The sequence below is a fragment of the Euprymna scolopes genome, chromosome 4 (genome assembly GCF_053919585.1).
Source record: "Euprymna scolopes isolate OS-2025 chromosome 4, ASM5391958v1, whole genome shotgun sequence".
In the NCBI taxonomy this organism is placed as follows: Eukaryota; Metazoa; Mollusca; class Cephalopoda; order Sepiida; family Sepiolidae; genus Euprymna; species Euprymna scolopes.
Window position 1 is genome coordinate 18,933,384 of NC_136485.1, and position 25,942 is coordinate 18,959,325.

Genomic DNA, 25,942 nt, shown 5'->3' on the forward strand with positions numbered 1-25,942 from the left:
TTTGGGTTTGTTTACCCAACTTTGACTGGTTTTTTTTCCCCAACAGATGTTGGGCAGGGGGAAACCAGCTCCTCATTGTCCAGATTGAATAGCAATTGTCTGATATAAGAGGAGTTTGTCCACACATTGATCAAAACTGATTGCTTCTGGACGTTTCCCGGTGCGATGCCGAGAATGCATGGTTTGAATTTAGTTTCACTTTATTTATACTAAAAAGCAAGACAAACAGGCGACTGAGCGAAATAGCGCAAATCTCATAAAAGTCAACGTAAATAAATGTAGAGGTGACCCGTGTTCCCAAATCCTAGATATTATTATCTAGGGGGTATATAAATAGTTCTAAGCGATCGTAACCACCCCCCCAGGAGCATGTGCGAAAGAAGACTTAGCGAGACATACATGAAATGGTCACACACATTTTACATTTTATATATATAGATAATATAAAGCTGAATGTGTGTGTGTGTGTGTGTGGTCACGAATAGGCTCCTATATGGTTGACTATTATAGAAAACGACAGGTACTTTTGGTAGTATGTATATATATATATATATATATATATATATATATATATATACTATCAGTTCAGCTCGGCTTTACTCGGGCCCTATGTATTGTTCATAACTTTATGATCATAAGTATATATTAAAAAGTTTGACTCATATCGAGGTAACCTACATCTAAAATTTCAAGTGTTTAGACCCAAAATTGGTGGAGGAGTTTGGTAGAGTCTGCGAACGCTAACTGTTTTAACTTTGACGTCTTGGCAAGTCAAATTCCGCCCAAAAACCCGATTAAAAAGCTTGTTGCATGTTTGAATACCCGTTATCTAAAATTTCAAACGTTTAGACGCAAAATTGGCTGACTAGTTTGCTAGAGACTGCAAAGGTCAAATCTTGGCACACAAATTTTCGGCCAAAACCAGATTAAAAAGCTTGCCCTATGTCTAAATACACTTTATGTAAAATTTCAAATGTTTAGACCAAAAATTGGCTGAGTAATTTGGTAGAGACTGCAGAAGTCAATTTTGTTTTAAATTTGGCCCCAATTTTGACATTTCAACATTTATTGTTTTGGGCTTAAATCAAATTAAAAAGTTTGATCTATGTCCAAGTAACCTACGTCTAAAATTTCAAGTGTTTAAACCCAAAATTGGCAGAGTAGTTTGGTAGAGTTTTCAAAGGTCATATCGTTGAACTGACACCTTGACAGTCAAATTTCTAGCCAAAAATCGATTAAAAAGATTTTCCCAAATCTCAATATCCCTTATGTCAAATCTCGAGTTTGTAGACTGAAAATTGACAGGGTAGTTTTGATACACATATAAACATACACAAAGACAATTTCATTTTATTATATATGTGTGTGTGTGTGTGTGTGTGTGTGTGTATTTGAATAATAAAATTGTTGTAAATTTTTGTAATTTAGAAAATTTAATTCCAAGTTTATATATATATATATATATATATATATATATATATATATTAAAATTCTGAAAAATAAATTTTCAATGATAAGACAAACCTATTAGGATTTCAAAAACTCTACCCGATTAAGAAGAGCAAAGATTAGAATAAGTTAAAAGGATAAAAAGTTACATAGGAACTTTATTACATTATCAAATCAATCAAATCAATAAGAGTCAAAGAGGGGAAACCTTTTTAGGCTATGGCATTTTGAAGCTCAGCCGAGCACTTGCCATGAAAATAATGATAAAGCAGAGAAAAACTCGCAACATTTCTTCTGCGAGAAAGAGGTTGCAGGGAAGAGAAAAAGATATCCCCTACGAGGCTACAAAGTCTATTTTGAACTCTATTAAGGCAGGATAAGTCCTTTTTAGCAGCTCCTGCCCAGATGTGGCAACAGTACTCCATCCTTGGTCGTACCTGGCTCCTATATAGCTAGAGAATTGCATCAGCAGTGAGATATCTACTGAATCGATAGGAGGATCCCACCATTTTTCCAGCGGCCTTGGCAACAGATTTAATGTATGTGTTCCATTTAAGATCAGGAGTAAACGTCAAGCCCAGAAGCTTGTCAAAACATGAGACCTCCCCAAGATGAGAGCCATTCATTTCAATTGATGCAAGATGGGGATCAAAGCGTTGATGATGTAAAGATAAAACCTTGGTTTTAGATGCATTAAAAGTAACCAGCCACTCCTTTCCCCATTGTACCACGTGCTCAAGATCAGAGGAGAGAGAATCAGAGAGAACTTGGTCGTTTATGGTCTTAGATGTGCTACCATAAATAGTAGTGTCATCAGCATAAATGTCTACGAATGATGTAAGGATGTGATTTGGAAGATAATTAATGTAGATCAGGAAGAGAGTTTGGCCCAGGATTGACCCCTGAGGGACTCCAGCATTAATACTGAGAGCTTCTGATTTCTGCCCATCAACCATTACTCTTATGAACCTATCAGAAAGAAATGATTTAATAATTGAGAAGACATTTCCAGCTATACCGTAGCTGGAGATCTTGTGAAGTAAACCTTTATGCCATACTCTATCAAACGCATTTGATATGTCAAGAGCAATTACCCTAGAAAGGAAGCCTCCATTGACAGATTTGCTAATCCTATGAGATATAACTGTAAGTACATCTGCTGTAAATCTAGCAGAACGGAAACCATATTTGGTGTTACTAGGAAGGTTATTTTTACTGAGATGGTTGATTATTTCTCTATTTAACACAGATTCCAGCAACTTACTCATGACGCACAGGAGACTTATTGACCTGTACTGAGAGGGAGATGAGCGATCACCTGAATTCTTAAATACAGGACATACTGATGAGATTTTCCAGGGTGATGGGAAGCAATTCTCCTTAAGACAACGGTTAAACAGTTTTGTAAGGATGGGCGCTAGTTCTGGTTGAATTTTTTTGAGTAATATAATTGGAATAGATTTCTTTAAATAACATTTAAAAGTTAAGAAAATTCTTTTAATTTTAGAGAATTTAAACAATAAAAAAAACTTTAAGCCAATTTTTTTGCAAAGAAAACCCTTAGAGAAAATATATAATAGAATATAAATAAAATAGGATCAATTAATTAGGGAAAAAATCAGGGAAGAGTAAGAAAAAGAAAGATAAATTAAAAACTGAAATTCTAGGAGAATAATCCAACTTGAAATGGGTATACTGCAAAATAAAATAAAATGAAAGTTAATATCCAGTAGAATCACATGTGGAATAAGCCAGAAAGTAGTTTTTAAAGTCTGTAGTGTGTGTGTGCATATATATATATATATATATATATACTAGCAAAAGTACCCGTCGTTGACTGGGTTCAAAAACAGCCTACAGAAAATGGACTCTGATTTATGAAAGTATGATAGGTTATGAAAACGAAGGGTTGGTAAGAGATAGCTTCGAATTTGGGGGTATCAAAACCAAAGCAAAATATGATGAAAGTAAAAATAAAATAGATAAACACCATAATTTATTATATCATACCTGTTCACACTGAAACACTTATCACAATATTCTGTGGATCTATATTAAAACACCTTGTTAAACTTTGTGATATATTTCCATTCTATGGAGGTCAGGTGCGAACAAACACCCCATAATTTTTTTATACCATATTTCTTCAAACTGAAACATAATTATCAAAGTATACTTACGCAGATAAATCTGAAAAGTCTTTATTAAAGTGTGTGCCTATTTCCATTCCATGGACACCAGGCGCGAATGCAGACCCCACAATTTTATTATACCATCCCTATTTAAGTTAAAACATATTTATCAAAGTATTCTTATGTACATCTATATCAAAAACACTTGTAAACGTTTATTTTAATTCAAAAAATGTTATTTCCATACTTTGTGGACCAGGCGCGAACGCAGACCCCACAATTTTAATGAACACCGTTCTGCCAAATCAAACATACCCATTCCTGTGTCTCGATACATCTTCTATCATTATATGCAATCAGTTTTTTAAAATAGTCAACATATAGGAGCCTATTCATGACCAGACACACACACACACACTAGTAGGGCTACCTCCCCATTTTCCCCCCACCCCTTCTTTCTTCTTTGCTCAGTCGATTTCTTTCTCTGCACATACACAAACTCTCCAATCAAACTCAGATGTCTTTCGACTGTAAAGACATTAAGTGCATAGTGCTATATATCATTTGCTTAAAAAAGCCTTTGGTCCTCAAACATTGTCAATATCTCCCCTGCTCTCAAATAATGGAACTACTCTTAAAAAGGATCTCAACAAGATTCTCTTTCGTTTGACTGAGCATTACTCTGCTCTCTTTGACAACGCCTTGATGCTGATGAAGACGTCATCAATAGTTTTTTACCACAATAGAGGCTTATTCATGATATATCTGAGTTCCCATTTGAGAATGAAATTAGAGATGCAATCAAGGTAATAAATATTGGGAAGGCCCCAGGGCTTGATGGTATTCTTGTGGAACTCCTCTTACATGGGGGTGATAAGCTTGTTCGTGATATTCTTCATCTTATTACTGATGCCTGGAAGGGTGTTCCTGTCCATCAGGACTGGGTTGATGCAATTCTTATATCATTGTACAAAGCAAAGAGGCCTAAGAAAGACTGTGGGATAAGTTTGTGGATAGAAGAAGGCAAAGTATTTTCCAAAGTTCTACTCAATAGATTGTTAAAGTATATTTGTCCGTCTGTCATTCCAGAAAGTTAAAGTGGCTTTCATCCAGGCAAAGAAACCATGGACATGATCTTCTCTGCCCAGCAGTTGCAGGAGAAATGTACTGACCACCGTGTTCTGCTTTATCAGGTTTTTGTTGATCTGACCAAGGCATTTGATACGATGAACAGAAATGAACAATTCTAGAAAGGTTAGGATGCCTATCACAACTTTTACAGTTACTCAAGGGGCTCCACACTAATATGAAGGGTCGCCTAAACTTCAATGGATGTCTATCAGAATCCTTCTCAGTTGACAATGGTGTAAAGCAGGGTGATATACCAGCAACCACACTTTTTTCTATTTATTTTGCAACTATGCTTTCCTATGCATTTAAATACTGTTTGCTGAGTGTTAATTTGCGTTTCAGGACCACAGGTAAAATCTTTGATCTTCATCGTTTTCATGCTTCTACACGGATGTTCCAGCACCTGGTTCGTGAATTGCTTTATGCAGATGATGCTGATCTTGTTACTCATAGTGAGGAAGATATGCAGGGTATCATAGATTTGTTTTCACAGGCCTGTACATCTTTTGTGGCTTACTATTAGGCTTAAAAAGACTAAGGTCATGCTTACACTGCCACACGGTAGTTTGTATGTAGAACCAAATATTTTTGTCAATAACGAGAGGCTTGCTGTGGTTGACCCATTCATGTATTTGGAAATGGATAAGCAATCTACAATAAAGAAAGGGAAAGATGGTCTTCTGTCAAGAAGTGGCAATCACTATATATATAATATATATATGAGCAAAAAGTTAATAAAATATGTTAAAAAACACTTTGAAATGAGTTAAAAACATATTTAATCTGAAAAGGAAACACTAGATAAATAGATAGTCCTTAATCTGCGGAGTTTCGAAGAAATACTTTCCTTCTCATCAGAGGGTAGGAATTAGCAAAATGCGGGATCGGATTTTGCATGCAGAAGTATTTGATGAAACAACAAGTAAGTCAAAAATCTTACTTGAAAACAAAAAAAGTGAAGCAGAGGGAATATAGTGAAGAAAAAGGTGATTACACATGAATGGATAGTCTGGTGGAAAATAAAAAATCCAGTGATGGTAACATCCAAATGTAAAACTTCAAGAAAGTTATAAGAATTTCCATTTGTACAAGTAAAATCCAAGGAAATCCCGTAATTGGAAGAAGATGGTCTATAATAATCCAAAGGCAGAAATCCATGGAATAATTGACAAAAATGTGTACAAGGAATAAAGAAAAGATTCCAATAATATTAATAAAAGAAAAATAAGATATATATATATATAGTTCTCTAAATATATATTGCTGATGCAATTCTCTTTTTTAAGAGCCAGGTACATCAAAGGATGGAGTACTGTTGCCACATCTGGGCAGAAGCTACTAGAAAGGACATTCTGCCTTGATAGAGTTCATGATATACTTCGTAGCCTCATAGGGGATGTCCTTTTCTCTTCCCTGCAACCTCTTTCTCACAAGAGAGATGTTGCAAGTTTTTCTCTGCTTTATCATTATTTTCATGGCAAGTGCTCGACTGAGTTTCAATCTATGGTCCCCCCCCTCACCAAACTTTCACAAGAAACACCCATCTAGCAAAAAACACTATCAATAATTTCCCCCACTCTTTATCTATGCCTAAACCTAAACATAGATTCCATGAACAAAGCTTCTTTCTTAGAATTGCACGCCTATGGAATTGTCTTCCGCTTTCCTACTTTCCAGCTGACTACAATATGGTTGTCTTCAAGTCCAACAGGTTTTTGATGAGTCGTTTCAAATGAGTTAACAAATTTACCGAATTTCCATTACTAACGATTACTTTATTGTCCAATTGTCTACTGTACACTCTTTAACCCTTATCCTCAAGTGACTTCTTGGTTTTGATAAGTGGTTATGCCTTTGTTTTATATATATATATATATATATATATATATATATACACACACACACACACACACACACTTAGTATGGCTACTTCCCATTTTTCCCTACCCCTTCTTTCTTCTTCTTTCTCTATTTCTCTCTGGACATACACAAACTCAAATCAGCATAAATATATTAAAAGCAATGACCTCAACATCACAGCTAAAACAATAAGAATGACTTACTTGTTTTAGAAGAGGAAAATAGACATGGAATGGACATGGTTTATTCTCACATTCTTTATTTAGACACAAAAGACGTTGCTCGTTCTCTGACCCAAAAAGCTGTGTCTTATGGAAATCTTGGAATGTAATAACAAGTTGAAACTACAATAGACATATACAAAGTGCAAAAACATTGTTACTGTGGTTCTATCTATTTTATGGCGTCAGCAAAACATAATAATATATGCACAAAAACTATCTGTGGTAACACTCTGCTGGTTAGTAATGACAGAATTCACCGAACTTAGTCTTTCACTTTTAACTCTTGCAATCACATTAACACCTGCTCCACCCGGTGTTCCAATCGCATTAACAAAGTGGCTTGATTTCTGAACAACCTCGATAACTTTGCCATCTGCATATAGTTTCTCTACATCTGAGTTCTCATTTATTTTCATTGTCTTAAACTGCTAGCACAAAAACCAGTTTTCATCTCTCAAACTATCAGTAATTTCACGGCACTTGTTACATGTGCCCAATGAGTTGCACCCAACCCCCTTTCTACAAACTGATGAGAACTTTCCTCTTCCTGGAGGATTTCCAACATTACAATCACTGATCATCACTTTAGTCTTAGTGATGTTCACACCCAATCCTTTATTTTTCATAGCATTCCTTAACTTAATAAGCAGATTATTGTTTCACATGCAAATACTAAATCATCAGCAAAACGCGTCTCTTCTGGACAACCCATCAAACATCTGTGTAGTTGTGTGCTTGTATGTCTGCTGAAAACTTTTTTCATGCTTACAAGGACACAAGTTAAGTCAACTTACGCCCATCAAGTTGCAGTTTTTTTTTTAATTTTGAAGCCTTAGCGGCTATTTTTACTGCAAGACTCATAAAAAGAACGATTCCTAAAAAATACAATCACTTGACCCGCCTTGTGCAACTCTTTCAGAACTCTTTCAACATTACTTCTAAAAGACAAATAAAACACAAAAAACTCAGCACAGAATTCTGATGGACGCCTACTTTAATATTAAAGCTGTCAATAAATGTGGTGTTTATTCTAACACGACTTTGAGGATTTCTGTACATTGCTTGAACGACCTTCACTAGGTTTACCTAGTTTATGCAATCCGCTTTCAGACATCACTTGTCAAAAGCTTTCGGTCCTGGATATGACCTAAAACTATATCCGATGGTGAGGCCCCACCTTGCGGGCTTTGGGGAGTGTGGAGCCACCCTTTAATTGCCATTGCTCCCAGGTCCACTCTGACCCGGAGTGGTAGTACTTGTTAGGGTCCTAACTATGGGTTAAATAGAATCTGACGTAAAACAAAAAATACTCCATTAAAAATCGTTCCTCAAAATAACTAGATTCGGCATTAAATAACCTGAAAAAGGTTGATATGCCGTAAAACAAAAACAACCAACCAATCAAAAGATTTCTTCAGATTTACAAAAGGAAAACAGATTTTTCTTCTTACCAACATATTTCTTTTGCATTTGTCTGCAGATAAATATAGTATGAGTGATACTTTGCGTATAAAACCAAACTCCATTTCATCAATGCTTATCTGACTTCTCATTTACTGCTCAGTTATTCTCTCAACGGCTTTTAAGAACTGATCCATCAGCTTTAAGCTTCTATCTAGAGCTTCCCTTTACATTTGTGACAGTTCACAGTCTTTCGGAATTAACTATTCTATTATGATCTCATTTCTCAAGTCTATGATCATCCGAATGCCTGTTTTACCCACAACATTCAAATTTCTGCAACAATACCTGAGAATCTTCCAGCCCTATTATTCCTTATCTTTCCATACCATTTATTTTGCAATTCTTATAACTGGAACCAATATTGGTTTTGCATCATGTAGATTTTCTCAGCTCCAATTAAACCCAGTATTCAACAATCTCTCAGAAAACCATTTTTACAGTATCCTTCTTGTTCTGCTAATTTATTGCCAATATTTCATTGAAAAGACTAGAATAGGATAGAGATCATTTGTATATTTTATTGCTATTTTTAAGAAACAAACAAGAATATAGATTAGCAAGGATTCTTATATGATGTTAAATGCTTAATTATCAGTGAAATAAAAACGGGGAATTAAAATCAAAATAGCTTGAAGCAAATAATCAGTGAACCAGTTGCATGATACTCTTACAGATGCCAGTCATGCAAGCCAAGCAATAACCCTAGGTGAGTTCAACTGGCTTCCTCCAAAGGAGAAAGTGTTAAAGAAATATTTAATTCACAAGTGACCCCCAGTCGCATGCATATCCCAGTCAGGGGAGATGACAACATTAGGTTTTTGCAGTTCTTGCAAGGAGGTGTAGATTCCTCCTACATACAATACTTGGTATTCTCAAACGGTCACTCCTCTGGTACTGACGAAGCTCAACATTGCTTAACTTCGGTGATTTAATAATAACCGGTGTGTCAACATTATACTGCTACAGACTGGTATGACAAGTCCAATTTCAAAAGGTAAAGGGGTATGGATCCAAATGTTAAGAAACCAAAATGAACTGTCGATATTAAGTCAATAATAAACTGAGTTATGAAAATGAGAACTGCTCTTAATCACACTTGAATTTATTTTATTATGAAAATCCAAATTTGATTGAGGAAGAATAAAAATTAACATATTTTGAAATTGATTAGAATTGTCTCATTCTTTATCACACACGCTTTTCTCATGCAATATATTACTAGCAATTTAAGGTCCTGGATATGACCTTAAACTATATCCGATGATGAGGGCCCCAGCTTGCAGGCCTTAGGGAGTGTGGAGCCACCCTTTAAATGCCATTGCTCCCAGGTCCACTCTGATCCGGAGTGGTAGCACCTGTTAGGGTCCCAATTATGGGTTAAATAGAATACGACTTAAAAAACAAATATACTATACTAAAAAATCGTTCTTTAAAATCACCAGATTCGGCATTAAATAACCTGAAAAGGGTTGATATGCCGTAAAACAAAACAACCAACCAACTAGTAATTTAAAAGAAAACATAAGAGAAGGAACAAAGTGTAGTACCTGTTCTGATACTACATTTATACTTTTTTCCTCTAGGTCAGTAAAGGATAAGTCCTTCCAGACTGAGGCAATTAACATTGTTGTCTTAATCTAGAGTGTCCCTTTGTTATGAAATAGATTCTTCCACACATTAAATTAAACTGATCTTGTGAATGTTACCCTCGTGTGAAGGTAAATAAACAGAGACTGGCATCTTTCTTATTTCGTAATGAGATTTTGTCCACTTTCAACCTCAAAATATAATTGAAGAGTTCTGTAAGGATGACTGTGCATGTAGTCTATAGTGAAGCAAAGATTGCATAATGCCATCCACAAGTCCAGGACGAATGGAAACAATGCATGGATAAGCAGAGAAGTAAAAGAATGATTGCTGTTATTTCAGGTGTTTTCTTCTCCTGGACTGGTTTCACAACTAAAACATGAGACTCTAATATACCTATTTAATCTATCAGTGAAGAGATAATATATGAATTCATATTTTTCACTAGCAAGATATCACAATGATAATTGTATGCATATATAAAGTACTAGCTGGACGCCTGGCATTGCCCGGTTGTACAATACACCAATACACTTAGACATGATATTTTAATTTATGAAAATTGCATATATTATTATAGAATCAATCCTTCATTGAATACTAGCGTTGCCCGGATGTTTGGAGGTGTGTGTTGAGCCAGAAAAAAAGTGATAGAGTGAGAGTAGGCAGGCAGGCTCGAACCTGTACCGCAAAGGAGTGAAAAAAAGAGGATAGTGAATTAAATGAGTTGGTAATTAACTTTTACTCGGGTGAAGGATATTGGCACAAAGACAAAATAAAAAATTTTTTTTAAAAAGATAGAGTGAGAGGTGGGATCGAACTTGAAAACATAGTGTACCTCAGTAAACATTAGGCCAAAGAGGACAGTGAATTCAATGAGCTGGTAATTAACTTAAGAATCAAAGGAGTCGGCGCAGAAATGAAAGTTGCTTTTAAACCTGGCCGAGGGCCAGTTAAGCTTTCCATCGTGGTATTTATTTGCTTCCCCATGAAAGCAAATTAGACACAAGGTCGTTTTTAATATGGGGGAAAACCAGCTCCCCCCAAAAAGGGGGCACTCTGGCAGTATCCAAATAAATAGTAATTGTTTCCGTGTGAAGGGTTTCCCCTACATCGACCAAGGACCAATTACAGAATAGATACTACCCGACCGGAAGGCCAGGCAGTTGCGTTTGCTTCTATTAATTTTGCTTTATTTATACGAAAAAGAAAAATAGACACTGGAAATGAGGGAATTTTTTAAAACTCAATCAAAAAAAAGATAGAGACGATGTCCGTTTGCGAATCTAAGATATTACGATTTAGGAAGTATGCAAAAACTCTTCTCCGGAAATCTAACTGACATGAAAACCCAAAAAGCCACTTGCACCCATTTTGCTTTTTATATATTAGATTATATATTACGAGGATAATTTGCCACGTGGACTAATTCGCACAAAAAAAATAATAATAAAATAATAATAATAAAATAATAATAATAAAATAATAATAATAATGATAATGTTGTTCATCAAATTCCGTCTGTGTTTGATTACAATATCACGTCAGCTAATATTGGGGCTTGACGATGAATACCCTGGAAAGTCACTTCTGATTAATATTTAGTTTTAAAACATGCAAACGAAGAAATGATTTGCAGCAATTTTAAATGGGTCCTCTTTTTTTTTTTTTTTTGTAAATTGAATTCATTAAAAAGAAAAAAGAAAAAGAAAATGGTGAGGTACACCAGGCTTGAACAGGGGATCATTCCATCTGTAGTTGAATGCTCTACCACTGTACTATATTTCCAGATGTCAATAATTCTGTTTTGTTCTTTATTTATTTTTTGTTGTAAGAAGAACCGACCTGTTTAGAATTTATTATTTCCCTTGCCAGTGTAACGTAAAATATTCCCCTGTAAAAGTTCTTTTTTCTAGGGCAATTGCTCTTGACATATCTAAAGCCTTTGATAGGGTATGGCATAAAGGTTTACTTCATAAGATCGCTCGCTATGGTATAGCTGGAAAAGTCTTCTCAATTATTAAATCATTTCTTTCTGATAGGTTCATAAGAGTAGTAGTTGAGGGGCAAAAATCAGAAGCTCACAGTATTAATGCCGGTGTCCCTCAGGGATCCATCCTGGGCCCAACTCTTTTCCTGATCTACATTAATGATCTTCCAAATCATATCCTTACATCATTTGTAGACATTTATGCTGACGACACTACCATTTATGGTACCACATCTAAGACAGTAAACGACCAAGTTCTCTCCAATTCTCTCTCCTCTGATCTTGAGCACGTAGTACAATGGGGAAAGGAGTGGCTGGTTACTTTTAATGCATCTAAAACCAAGCTTCTCTCTTTACATCATCAACATTCTAATCCACATTTGTCATCAATTGAAATGAATGGCTCTCGTCTTCAGGAGGCCTCAAGTTTTGACAAGCTTCTGGGCTTGACCATTACTCCTGATCTTAAATGGAACACGTATATCAAATCTGTTGCCAAGGCCGCTGGAAAAATGGTGGGATCTTTCTATCGATCCAGTAGATATCTCACTGCTGATGTTATTCTCTATCTATATAAGAGCCAGGTACGTCCAAGGATGGAATACTGTTGCCACATCTGGGCAGGAGCTGCTAGAAAGGACTTGTCCTGCCTTGATAGAGTTCAAAATAGACTTCGTAGCCTCGTAGGAGATGTCCTTTTCTCCTCCTTGCAACCTCTATCTCACAGAAGAGATGTTGCGAGTTTGTCTCTGATGTATCGTTATTTTCATGGAAAGTGTTCAACTGAGCTTAAATCTATGGTCCCCCCTCGCCAAACTTTCACAAGAAACACTCGTCTAGCTGTAAACACTATCAATAATTTCCCCCACTCTTTATCTGTGCCTAAACCTAAACGTAGATTCCATGAACAAAGCTTCTTTCTTAGAACTGCACGCCTGTGGAATTGTCTTCCGTTTTCCTGCTTTCCGGCTGACTACAATATGGTGGTGTTCAAGTCTAAAGTAAATAAGTTCTTGATGGGCCGTTCCATATAGGTTATTAAATTTGCCAAATTTTCATTACTAATGATTACTATATTGACCAATTTCTACTGTACACTCTTTAACCCTTATCCTTGAGTGGCCTCTGGGCCTTGATAATGTGGTGATGCCTTTGTAAAAAACAAAAAAAACAAAACAAAAAAAACATATATAAAAAAAGAAACAAAGTATAATAAGATCGGATTTTTTCGATTTTCGATACTTATCGGATAAATTTCTGTACAAAACATATCTAAGAACACTGCCAGACATATAAATCAGCTTTGTGTGAAATTTTCAAAAATTGGAACCTATGAGGAAAAACTCACACACAAAAGTGACTTGAGTAGAGATATGAATTTTTCTATAGCCAACAGAACTGAAGAAACAATAACACAAAACGGATACAGATTGAGGAGGAAGGACAGAAGAGAGGAAGAGAGAGCAAAAGAAAAAGAGGGAGCAAGTAAAGTGAATAGTTTTAGTATTGGACCAGAGAGGAAAAAGTAAGAGGTCCATTGTGAAAGGATTATTGTTGTAAACAGAACTCATATTCAATCTCGTCTAGTAGTTAACTATTATCTTGCATTGCAAAACATCGATCATGAAGTAAACAAAAAAGTCAAAACATTAAAAACATTTTTCATGATTGATTTATGTCACAGTGACATAAATCTGTTTAAATTGACATTTTTGTGTCATTGTCATTTGCATTTGTTTTTATTGCACTGCAAGAACAACTTTATTCTCTTCACTTCATATATGAATAAACGAAAAAAAATAACTGACGAGAGACAAGAAAATTTAATTATTTCTTGCATAATCAAATGTTCGAAGACAGAGAATACAATAAAGGTTATTCCTTAATCCATGGAGTTTCGAAAACTTATACTTTTCTCATCAGAGGAATGTAAAAATAGTTCAGTTGTGTAAAAATAAAAACATTTCTGAAACAGTAAAAAAGAAAAAAAAATTGAAACCTTAGAAATTGCGGTCGTGGAATCAAATTGCAAATAATACTCATATTTTCAAATTTTATTTTCTTCCAATATATTAGAGAGAAAGAAAATATGAAAATATATGTATAGCAATTAAGCTAGATGTGAGGCACTCAGTCTGATGATTCGCTATGAGGATGAAACGGATAATCCTGTCTATCTTAATTGCCATAAATATATTTTCATACCTTACTATCTAATTCTACTCCTGTATTGCTGAAATTAATATTTAAAAATTATACATAAATATTATGCAATAGACGTGTATACATGAAGCAATATATATATATATATGGGGGAGCCAAATAGAATCAGAGAAATTCTTTAAAAGGAAACTTATTGGGATTATGCAAAGCTCAACAATTGAGGTGGAGCTTATATAGATAATCATTAGGCTTTAAAATACCGAGGTATAAGGAGCATATTTTCTTACACCCTTAGTTGATGTAATCTCCCTATTGAATTACCGATTAATTTTTTCTGCATTAGTATACATTTTTATATTGTTGTTCTTTTATTCTTTCTCTTATATATATATATATATATATATATATATATATATATATATATATATATATATATATATATATATGTGTGTGTGTGTGTATAAAAATGTTAAATTCCAATAACCAAGATTTTATTCATATTTTGTTTTGCTGAAATTTAAATCTAATGTAACTTGACAATTGTTTCACACACAAACTGTGAATAAACATGTAATTAGCAGCATCCTTCATAATTGCAGCTCATCAGTGGATCAAAAATCCTTAACACATAACAGAATCTTTTTGCATGCATTTTTACATAAGAGATTAGTTCCTTAAAAGAACTAAAGATTTTTTCTAGTCAACTGGTCATTTTGAATTGGTCATTGAAATTTAACATTGTTAACTTATATATGCTCTGTTCTAAAATATTAACATTCATTGAGCTTTTACAATGAATACTTTTAATCAATTTGAAAGAAAATTATATATACATAAATATATAAAGACATACGCATATCAATATATACACATGCTAATATACATAATTATGCAGACATATACATAAACACACACATACACATTTTGAATGCCTACTAGAGAGAACTTGAATGCTCACTGTTTCAGTATTTTTGATGCATAATGGAGGTATGGTCCCTCACAGTTGGAAGATTCTATTTATAAACGATGCTGCTAGGAACTGACAAATCAAATTAATTCATGATCTGCTACCAACCAATCAGAAACAAGAATTGCTCCATAAAAATTAAACCCTTTTCTTTAGCAAACTTGCACGTTTTCTTCATGTCAACACAGGAAGAAGCTTTTGCTTTGTGGCTTCCAACTCAAGAACTGTCTACTGAGAACCAGTCATCTCCAGGACTTGTACAGGGTGGCCGAAAAGTCCCAGGACACTATACATGTATTTTTAATAAAACACAGTATTTTTAATGAAACACACCTGGGACTTTTCGGCCAGTGTCCTGGGACTTTTCGGTCACCCTGTATAAAACAATTAACCATCAGAAACTGTTCTGAAACTAAACATGGCTTACAAATCAAGACACTATCCTCGAGTGTCTAAGGTCTCTCTGTGCATGACAATACAAGTAAACATTGACTAAATATTCAAAATTACATAATATTCGCGGCCCAAATAAGATCTCATCAGTATGGCTAACCCACATCGGCTTATGTGAGGAATGGTTCACTTTCTCCAAATGCACTAGATGAGTTCTTGTCCTGGAACCAAGTAAGACAAAAAGACCACAAGAAAGATAAACTATAACATATTAACTAGTGAAATATTCGAATAGTAAAAAAACAAAAGGGGAAAAAAAAAGGTGAAAATGAGGAAAAAAAGTTTAGGTAGAAAGGCAGGCTCGAACCCGAAACATCGAGACTAAGGCGGAAAAAAAATGCCCGACACGTTACCCCTACGCAAAAGAAACATACACTTAATAACGGATAAAATTAAACCTTTAAAAACACTTGCAGGTGGTTGAAACTAACGCGAACGTTTTCTAGGTCAAACATGACGTCATTGTCGTAGTAGCAGAAGCAGAGAAAATGCAGGAACGATTTTTTCGGCACCCCTGCCTGTACAAAACTGATGATTTTAGGGTGAAGGAATTAATGTTTTTGGCCAATTTTTCGATATTTGTCAGGCGAAGGTTGGAACTTTAAAATGATACCTATCTGGCGAAAATCTGTGACCCGTGTCGAAAGTTTTTGCGAGACATACAAACACACATACATACATACATACATACATACACACATTTTCGCTTTTATGTATATAGGAGATGTGTAAACACGTGGCATTGCAAAGAAAGAAAAAACAAAACAATTTATTGAAATGTGTATACAAACAAATAATAAGACCACTTGAATGTGCAATAATAATCCTTAAACTTTATCAACTTCATAAGTTCATAAAACGAAGACGGTTTTACATCTAAAAGTTACATTTCATATATTTTATTCATCATTACAATGTTATTTTGTAAAAAACAAGCAGCGACATTTTTCGGTAAAGGTAATATTTTTTATTTGGAGTTAAAAAACAGTAATATTTCCATAGATCCAATTTGACTGAACATTTCAGAAGAACAGAAATGCTATCTTTATGAAACAAGCTGAGCATGTTATGCTCCCCTCCACAAGTAAAAAATTTACTTTTACCATGACTAATGTTTGTGCCGAAAAAAAATTCCTGGAGAGGTCATTGAGAAACGTGCGAACAAACAGACAAACGATTTTGGGGCAATTTTACCCCTATAATGACCGGAGGAGGGGGGGGGCGACCAGAGTTATCTTGGAAAATCTGTTCTGGCAAAAATTTATGTTTGTGCAAATTTTTTTTAGAATCTAAGGCGTGATTATTGAGAAAAGTGCAAACAGACAAATGCACGAGAGTGAACTACTAAGGCCAATCTCCCCTTTGTCAGCGGCCCAATAAGATTAAGTTTGTCAATAAACAAGAAACATAAATAGAGATTTTTGTATCTGTCTAAAGCCGTAGCTATACTATTACTTCTATTTATTGTACTAATGTGTTTTTTATTACAAAGGAATAATCACTTATCATGGCCCAGGGGCCACTCGAGGATGAAGGTTAAAGCGTGTACAGTGGTCAAAAGGACAATATCATAGTAATCATCAGAAGTGTAAATTTGTTAAAATTGGATTACTTAAGGGGAACAGCTCATTAAGAACTTGTTTACATTGGACTTGAAGACGGCCATATTGTAGTCAGCTGGAAAGCAGGTAAACAGAAGAGAGTTCCACAGGTGTGCAGTTCTTAGATAGAAGCTTTGTTCATAGAATCTACGTTAAGGTTTAGGCACAGATAAAGAGCCAGGGAAATTATTGAAAGTATTTACAGCCAAACGAGTGTTTCTCAAGGGAGGACTATAGATTGGCGCTCAGACGAGCACTTGCCATGAAAATAACGATAAAACAGAGACAGGCTCGCAACGTGTCTTCTGTGAGAAAGAGGTTGCAGGGAAGAGAAAACAGCATCCTCTACTAGGCTACAAAGTCTATTCTGAACTCTGTCAAGGCAGGATAAGATTTCCTAGCAGCTCCTGGCCAGATGTGACAGCAATACTCCATCCTTGGACATACCAGGCTCTTATATAGGTAGAGAATAGCATCAGCAGGTAGATATCTACTGGATCGATAGAAGGATCCCATAATTTTTCCAGCGACCTTGGCAACGGATTTGATGTACGTATACCATTTTAGATCAGGAGTAACGGTCAAGCCCAGAAGCTTGTCAAAACATGGACCCTGCTCAAGACAAGAGCCATTATTTTCAATTGATTCCAGATGGGGATAAGAATGTTGATGATGCAAAGATAGAAGCTTTATTTTTGATGCATTAAAAGTAACCAGCCACTTTTTTCCCCATTGTACTACATGCTCAAGATCAGAGGAGAGAGTTTCAGAGAGAACTTGGTCGTTTACGGTCTTTGATGTGCTGCCATAGATGGTAGTGTCGTCAGCAAAAATGTCTACGAATGATCTAAAGATGTGATTTGAAAGATCATTAATATAGATCAGGAAGAGAGTTGGCCCCAGGATGGACCCCAGCGGGACTCCAGCATTAATACTATGAGCTTCTGATTTCTGCCCATCAACTTATGAGTCTATCAGAGAGAAATGATTTAATAATTGAAAAGACATTTCTAGCTATACCATAGCTGGAGATCTTGTGATGTAGACCTTTATGCCATACCCTATCAAAGGCCTTTGATATGTCAAGAACAACTGCTCTAGAAAGGAAGCTTTTGTAAAAAAAAATCTTTGTGAATTATTAGTTACTAGCAGGGGTACCCAGCATTGCCCGAGTGTTTGTAGGTGTGTGTGGTGTTAAATAAAAAAGAACCGGAGGGGGGGGGATTAGGATCGAACCAGAAGCCCTGAGGCCAGCTAGAATGAGTTAGTGAAAGATGCTTGAATTTATTTAAGAACCAAATTGACAGGTGTGCAGCCGGAGGTTGTCGAGCGTTACGACAACGATGTAGGTTTGTTTGTTATAAGCGAAGTAAAAAAGAAAACAACGTTAACACTTAAGCGAGAAAAAAACACAAAAAACTAACATAAGGCAAACGAACGATGAAAACAGAAAAACGAACACGTGAAAAATGGCTGAAATAAGCCTATTTCGATGTTAACATTTAAAAAAAATCGGTGGGTACCCGTGTGTTTTTGGGTGTGTGGTCGGGGGTGGATAAGCGAAGTAAAAAAAAACAAAAAACAGAAAAACGAATGTTACATGAAAAATGGCTTAAATAACATTGGTTCAATATTTAAATTTAAAAAAATCGAAAAAAAAAAGACATCTCACACCATGATTCGAACCCAAAATGTTTAGATAATGAACCAACGCGCTAATCAACTGATCTAACGTGACATACACGGAATTTGTTCAGTTTTTCAACTATTTAAAGTAAATCAGGTCATGACGTCATCTGACGCATGCGTAGAACCGGTCGAGAGGGCCGTTTTTGTTGACCCCCCCCCCTGTCGAAAATTGTCGATTTCAGGGTGAAAAAAATGAACAGTTTTGGCCAATTTTTCAATATTTTTTGAGCGAAGGATGGAGCTTCGATATGATACAGAGTTTGTGAATGTTTGTTGTGTCTGTCGAAAGGTTTTAGCAGACGCACAAACATACACACATACATACACATTTTTGCTTTTATATATATAGATAATTACTTTTATTTTAATTAATTTTAAAGTGTTTTATATATCATCTTATTTTATATTTTATTTTACCATCTTCGAGTCCTATTTCTAAGTTATATTAATTGCTATATTTATAGTTTACTTTTTAGTTATTTAACTTTAATTCTAAACTCCACGTTGTTTTTTGTTTGTTTACTTTTTGAAGGATTTGATAGTTAAACTTAAATTCAATATATTTTGTTAATCTTATCACTAATTATAAGACTATTTTTTATATGTATATACATATTTAAAAAAAAAATTATCAAATTTATTTATGTTGTGTGTACTAAGCTTTTTAGTTTTAATTATTTGAAGGAATAGTTTATCCTTAAGATTATAAACAGTCAAGGGGAAGCAATCTATGTCAAGTCGATATTTTGATCTCATTTTCTACTTATTCAGTTTAATTGAACTTCAGTCGGCTGAATCTAAAGCCACTTATTTATTCATGAAGTTATTTATTCTATTTAGCTAAAACATTCTAATTAATTTTACATTTTGGATATTCTTTGATGTTGTAAATTCATTATTGTATTCATATTTATAATCACGTATTCATTTTTTACTCTTAAATTTTCTTTTTGTTATATTTAATTAACATTTAACCATGAATATTTTCTTATACTAATATAAGTCACATTACTGAAGTTAAGCGTTTAAATCTTTCAAATGTGCTATGATAGTAGATTTTTATTTCACTGCAGAAATATTTTCTATTTTGTGTTATTTTTTTATTGCATTTTCACCCTAAACAAAGCACAGTGCTACTTTGATGGTCAGTATGCAAGTCTCCTAGACCTTTTTCTCATAACTTGCCCTGAGCTACGTTCGTCTTCTGTTCTGTCTCCACTGGGATCCTCCGACCACTTGATTGTATCAGTGAAGATAAAAATGAAATGTAATAAGTCCTCAGACATACCTCTCCATTGTACAGTATATCAATACTCTATAGCTGACTGGGATAACTTCCGTACATTTATATCTGATCTACCTCTGCACTCCATGTTTAAAAGGATGTGTTCTCTATAGTATCAGACCTGACAGAATGGTTAATTGCAGGTATACACAGCTTCATACCCTAAAAAAACATTCCAGCAAAAACCTAACAGCCAGCCGTGGTTCTCTCCAGAATGTGCTGCTGCCATGGCACACAGAAATCACTTTTTCCATTGCTTCCAACATAATAGATGTACTGAGACTAAAGCTGCTTTCAGGATTGCCAGCAACCACTGTAAAAGAGTAATAAAATATGCAAGAGAGTTGTCTGTTAAATCCAAAGTAGCTGAGCAGCAGCTTGGTTCCCACCAGTTTTGGCAAATAGCAAATAGGATCCTGAACAGAAGTGTGCGTTCTATCATTAATGGACCTGAGGTAATCTCGTCAGCATGAGACAAAGCCAAACTCTTTGCAGGTAATTCTACCCTATGCGACCAAGGCCATCAATCCCCCATATTTCCTCCTGTAACAGAAAACACGCTATACTACATACAAATATCTGTGCATGATGTTGCCAAGCTAATCAAGAACCTTGATTCCAGTAAAGCAACTGAACCTGAAAGCATTCCAACTATAGTGTTGAAAAAGCTTCAACCAGAACTAGCTCCCATACTTATAAAGCTGTTTAAGTGATGTCTTAAGGAGAATTGCTTCCCAACATAAGTGACCAAGTTCTCCCTAATTCTCTCCTCTGATCTTGAGCAGTGGTACGATGGGGAAAAAGGCGGCTGGTTACTTTTAATGCATCTAAAACCAAGCTTCTATTTTTACATCATCAACTCTCTGATCCCCATCTGGCATCAATTGAAATGAATGGTTCTCATCTTGGCGAGGCTCCATGTTTTGACAAGTTTCTGGGCTTGACCTTTACTCCTGATCTGAAATGGAACACGTACATCAAATCTGTTGTCAAGGTCGCTGGAAAATTGTTGGGATTCTTCTACTGCTTCAGTAGATTTTTTTTTTCTTTTTTACACAGTGGTCACCACTTATCAAGGCCCGGAAGCCACTCAGGGATAAGGGTTATTGCAAGTACATTACGTTAGTGTGGAGATTTGATGAAGTGTTTACTTAAGGGGGCGGTTCATTAGGAATTTGTTGCTGATGTAATTCTCTATCTATATAAGAGCCAAGTAATCCAATTATTAAGTACTGTTGCCATATCTGAGCAGGAGCTGCTAGAAGCAGCCTATCCTGCCTTGACAGAGTTCAAAATAGACTTCGTAGCTTAGTGGGGGATGCCCTTTTCTCTTCCCTGCAACCTCTTTCATACAGAAGAGACATTGTGAGCCTGTCTCTGCTTTATCGTTATTTCCCTGGCAAACGCTCGCCTGAGCTCCAATTTATGGTCCCCTCTCGCCAAACTTTCACAAAAAACACCTGTCTAACTGAAATCACTGTGAATAATTTTCTCCACTTTTTATCTGCGCCTAAACCGAAACGTAGATTCCATGAACAAAGCTTCTTTCTTAGAACTGCATGCCTGTGGAACTCTCTTCCTTTTGTCAGTTTTCCAGCTGACCACAATTTGGTTATCTTCAAGTCCAACGTAAACGAATTCTTGATGAACCGTCCCCTTAAATAATCCAATTTACCAAATTGTCACTACTAACGATTACTACGAAATTATCCCAATCGACTACTGTACACTTAATAACCCTTATCTTCGAGTGGCCTCCGGGCCTTGATAAATGGTGATCCCTATGTAAAAAAAACAAAAATGAAAAAAGCATATCCGGGACATAATTTGCAGGGAGTTTAGCAGCAAGATGTTTGTTTACATTACACTTGAACTTCTGCATGTTATTACAGTCAAGGAAACAAGAAACCAGAAGAGAATTCCAAAGTCTAGCAGTTCTAATGAAGAAACTATTTAAGTAGAAGGCTTTCTGGCATCTGGGGATCTCTACTGTGTAGGGGTTAGATTTTGCTGCTTGTCAAGTTTGTCAGGGAGTATTTACGTTGAGAGGATACAAGAGCTTATAGGCTGTCGGAGCACCTACCATTAAAATACTTGTAAAACAGGCAGAGGGATGCAATATTTTATCGATAGACAGTGGTTGAAGCCTAGCTGACAGTGCAGGACCTATGAAGTTGGCGACTCTCTTTTGAAGCCTGTCCAAGAGTGAGAGACTAGTAGCAGATGCACCAGCTCAAATGTGGCAACAATACTCTATACATGGGCGAATAGTAACCTTGTAGAGGTACAAGATATTCTCAGGCATAAGTAACTTTCTAGCATGGTAGAGAGAGCCCACCTTCCTCGTAGCAGCCACACCAATGCCCTCAAAGTGCTTTCAGATAATGTATTATTAACCATGGCTATCAGTGGTTGAGAAGGATTTTTGTAATTATTAAAGGAAAAAAGCTTGGTAGTACTGGATGTTACCATCCATTTTTCTCCCCATTCCACTAATATGGAGGTCTTCCTCTAGGGTTTCCGCCATTGCTTTGGATATGTGTTGCTTTGTTTTCTCCCTGTGCCTGTTAAAGCGTGTAGTCTTGTTAGCAAATATACCCATTTCAGAGACAATTTTATCAGAGAGGTCATCTATGAATATCAGGAATAATAAAGGTCCAAGGATTGACCCCTGAGATGCACCTTTATATCATATTGTTTTGACGTATGAGCATCGAAGACAACCTGGATTCTTTTCTTATTCAAGAAGGATTTAATTATGTAAAGTATTCGTTCAGTAATACCATATGATCTGGTTTTCATGAGAAGACCATTGTATCAAAAGCCTTAGATATATCTAGGGGCACTGCCCTAGCCTCTTCTGCCTTATCCAATGCATGGTATATATACATTCAGAGATTACAGTTAGGATATCTGCAGTAGAACAGGCTTGCCTAAATCCATACTGTTGGTCAGACAGAAGTTTAGCAGCTGTAAGGTGGTGGACTAGAACTTGGTTAATTATGGATTCAAATATTTTGGTAAAAAGAGGAAGGTAGCTAATTGGGTGATAATTTAATGGGTCAATTCTTTAGCCAGAATTCTTGTAAACTAGTATCACAGAAGCAGTTTTCTAGCAGTCAAGAAAGCAAGATTCGTTAAGGCATTTGTTGAAAACTTTGGGGAGAACTGGAGCAACCTCAGCAGAGCATTTTTTAATAGTAGAGTCAGGATGAGATCAGGTCCACATGCTATTGAGGTGTCTAGGTTTGTTATATCATGTACTTGTGTGGTTTCTGCACGAGAAATCTGATAAGGAGTGGTTTGCTGGGTTCAAAGTAGAGTTTGAGACAAGCGACAGGCAAACATGTTAGCCTTCTCAGTTACCGTGCAAACAACCTCATGATTGTTGGATAATGGGGAATTGTTGATTGTCCATTATTTACTACACTGTTGTAGATTTTCCAGAAATCACGAGTTCTTAATTTCCATGTTTCAATGCATTTTCTGGTGGTTTCAGTATATTCTCTCTTAGTTGTCGCTATTTCTTTCTTATAATTACTTCCAGCTTCTACAAAGTTTGTACTGGACTTATGCCGGATAAATCTGTGGTATGTATTAAGCAATGGCAGCTGCGCAAGCAGAAGTAAACAATTGGGGAGAGTGGGGTTTACTATAGTTCTTCCATGCGGGAACATATGCTTCAATTGCCGTTTTGAACCATTCAGCGGTTTTATTTGTGTACTGTCCAGCAAGATGGGAAAACATATTTCACCATGGAGCATCTCTGATGTGATTTCTGATGACATCCAAGTCAGCAGTCAACCTTATTATAGTACCTTGCCGTTTTGAGCAATGGATCTTCAACTCAGGGTCGAGAGTTTAGGGTAATGTCTATCATTATCAAAGCATGATCAGCATTCCCGAGTGGGCAATGCGCATTAGTTACACAATCCTCAGGACCAGTAGTCAGAAGTAGGTCTGGAAGTGAGGCTTGCTGGTCCTCACAATCTGGAAGAGTCCGGAACATTACTGTGTGCATCAAGAAATGGGATATAGAAAAGTTATGGGCTATGCTACCAGCTGTGTCTGTGTAGTTAGAGAAGCCAAGTCAATTACTGTGGTGGACATTGAAGTCACTAAAATAAATGTATTTGGGCACTAGTGTCTAGGGAAAGTGTTACATCTATGCTGTCAGAGACATGATTGATTAGAGTACAGTCCTGGTTTGAGGGAGAGCGATAAAGAAAATATAAGTAGCTAAGTAGTAGTTGTTCGAGTGTGTGCTATATCATAATTCCCATTCACAAACATCCTGAATAAACCCATTGACACTGACTGGATCACTTTACCGTTAAAGCTTAATAGTTAAAGTGAAATTAAGCAAAAATTTAACGATATTCAGTCATCAATTTGGAATAAAGCACTCATTCTAAGTCAACAGGCTCTAACATTTTTCCCCGATTTTAACGGACTAAAAAGTCTAGTCATGTAGATAATAGAAGTTGTGTTGATATCAAAATGGATCAAATCTCCACACTAACGTAATGTACTTGCAATAACCCTTATCCCTGAGTGGCTTCCGGGCCTTGATAAGTGGTGATTACTGTGTAAAAAAAAAAAAAAATAATAATAACTCTCAAATGTTTTAAAAGAAAATTATTACACAAACTAAATGTCCATAGTAAATGGATTCCATGAGCATAAGATATATTTTTACATTGTCAAGGGTTAGGGTTAGAATTATCAGGTTGCACTTAATTTCTTCAACAAGTTGTTCCTTTGACTAATGGAAACACTTGATAAAATATCACAAGAATGTTAATATTTGAATGGAGCATTCCTTTTTTTTTTTTTTTTTTCTAAATGTGGACTCACCTATTCTAATAATAAACTCTTTCTCTATGAACTATAAATAGATGTCATATTTTTGGTTTTAGAATTAATTTTTCTTTAGCCTGTGAAAATCATAATATTTATTAGTACATTTTCTGTACTTTGGAAACTCTCATTCCAACCTACAGATCTCTGGCTTATGGGTCCAGCATGCTATGATTACATCATGCTTGATTGAGTGCATAAATAGATTGTATTTGCATAACTATCAATGGAGTATCATGTATATTGAAACATATAAAAATTTAATTGATTGTGCGCTGTAACAGACACACAATGACTATTCACAACAATGAAAACAAACCGCACATGTATGGTCCCCCTCTAGTGCTGCATGTGAGATGACGCCACAAAAAATAGTGAAGAAATGATGAATGTAAGAAGTGTGAAGGGCCAACGTTGCCTTCACATTTTAGCCAAGTTTCAGAAAAATTTAATGGATGGGGCAAAAGTTATGGGGTAAAAAGTGTAACTTTTTCTACTTGGGGGGCATTTGTGATCCCTTTTGAGCTCCTGGGAATGCAAATCCCAATGAAAATGGACAAACGGTGCAGTTTCTAACCTTAAGACATGTATATTTGAATTCAGCACCATGAAAAAAACACTATTGACATACATATCAAGTTTTTGAGTAATAGAGCTCCAAAAAGGCATGTTTTTTTAGCTCAAGTCCTAGAGGGATGTGAACCCCAATTTTGCCATGTTAACCCATACTGAATTTATATTAAGAACAATTGCCTCCATATTTTGCCCAAGTTTCAGGAAACTGTAATGGATGGATCAAACGCTATGGGGTAAAAAGTGTCACTTTTGACCATTTTGGGTCATTTTTTACCTCTTTTGAGCCCCTGGGGACACCGAATCCCAGTGTAAATGGATAATGGTACAGTTTCAGGACTTAACACATGTATATTTATGTTGACCACCATGAAAAACCACTATATAGTCAGACATATCAAGTTTTTGTTGAGAAATATGAAAAAAAAAAAGCCACAAAAAGGGGCGTTTTTAGCACTGAAAGTCTCCGGAGACACAAACCAGAATTTTGTCAGAGTAAGCTATACTGGATTTA

At 35.7% G+C, this 25,942-nt stretch overlaps 1 protein-coding gene across 5 annotated transcripts in view; it reads right to left on the reverse strand.

Annotated features, from left to right (window-relative positions):
- The window catches only part of LOC145266936 (uncharacterized), a 268,235-nt gene that overhangs the window by 122,696 nt on the left and 119,597 nt on the right, over positions 1 to 25,942 (reverse strand). The window contains exon 2 of one of the 5 annotated variants that reach the window (XM_080122754.1): positions 5,263 to 5,363. The exons of the other annotated variants lie outside the window; for them this stretch is intronic. The gene's annotated coding sequence lies outside the window, so the exon portion shown is untranslated. The remainder of the gene's footprint in view (positions 1 to 5,262; positions 5,364 to 25,942) is intronic. 5 annotated transcript variants of the gene reach the window in all.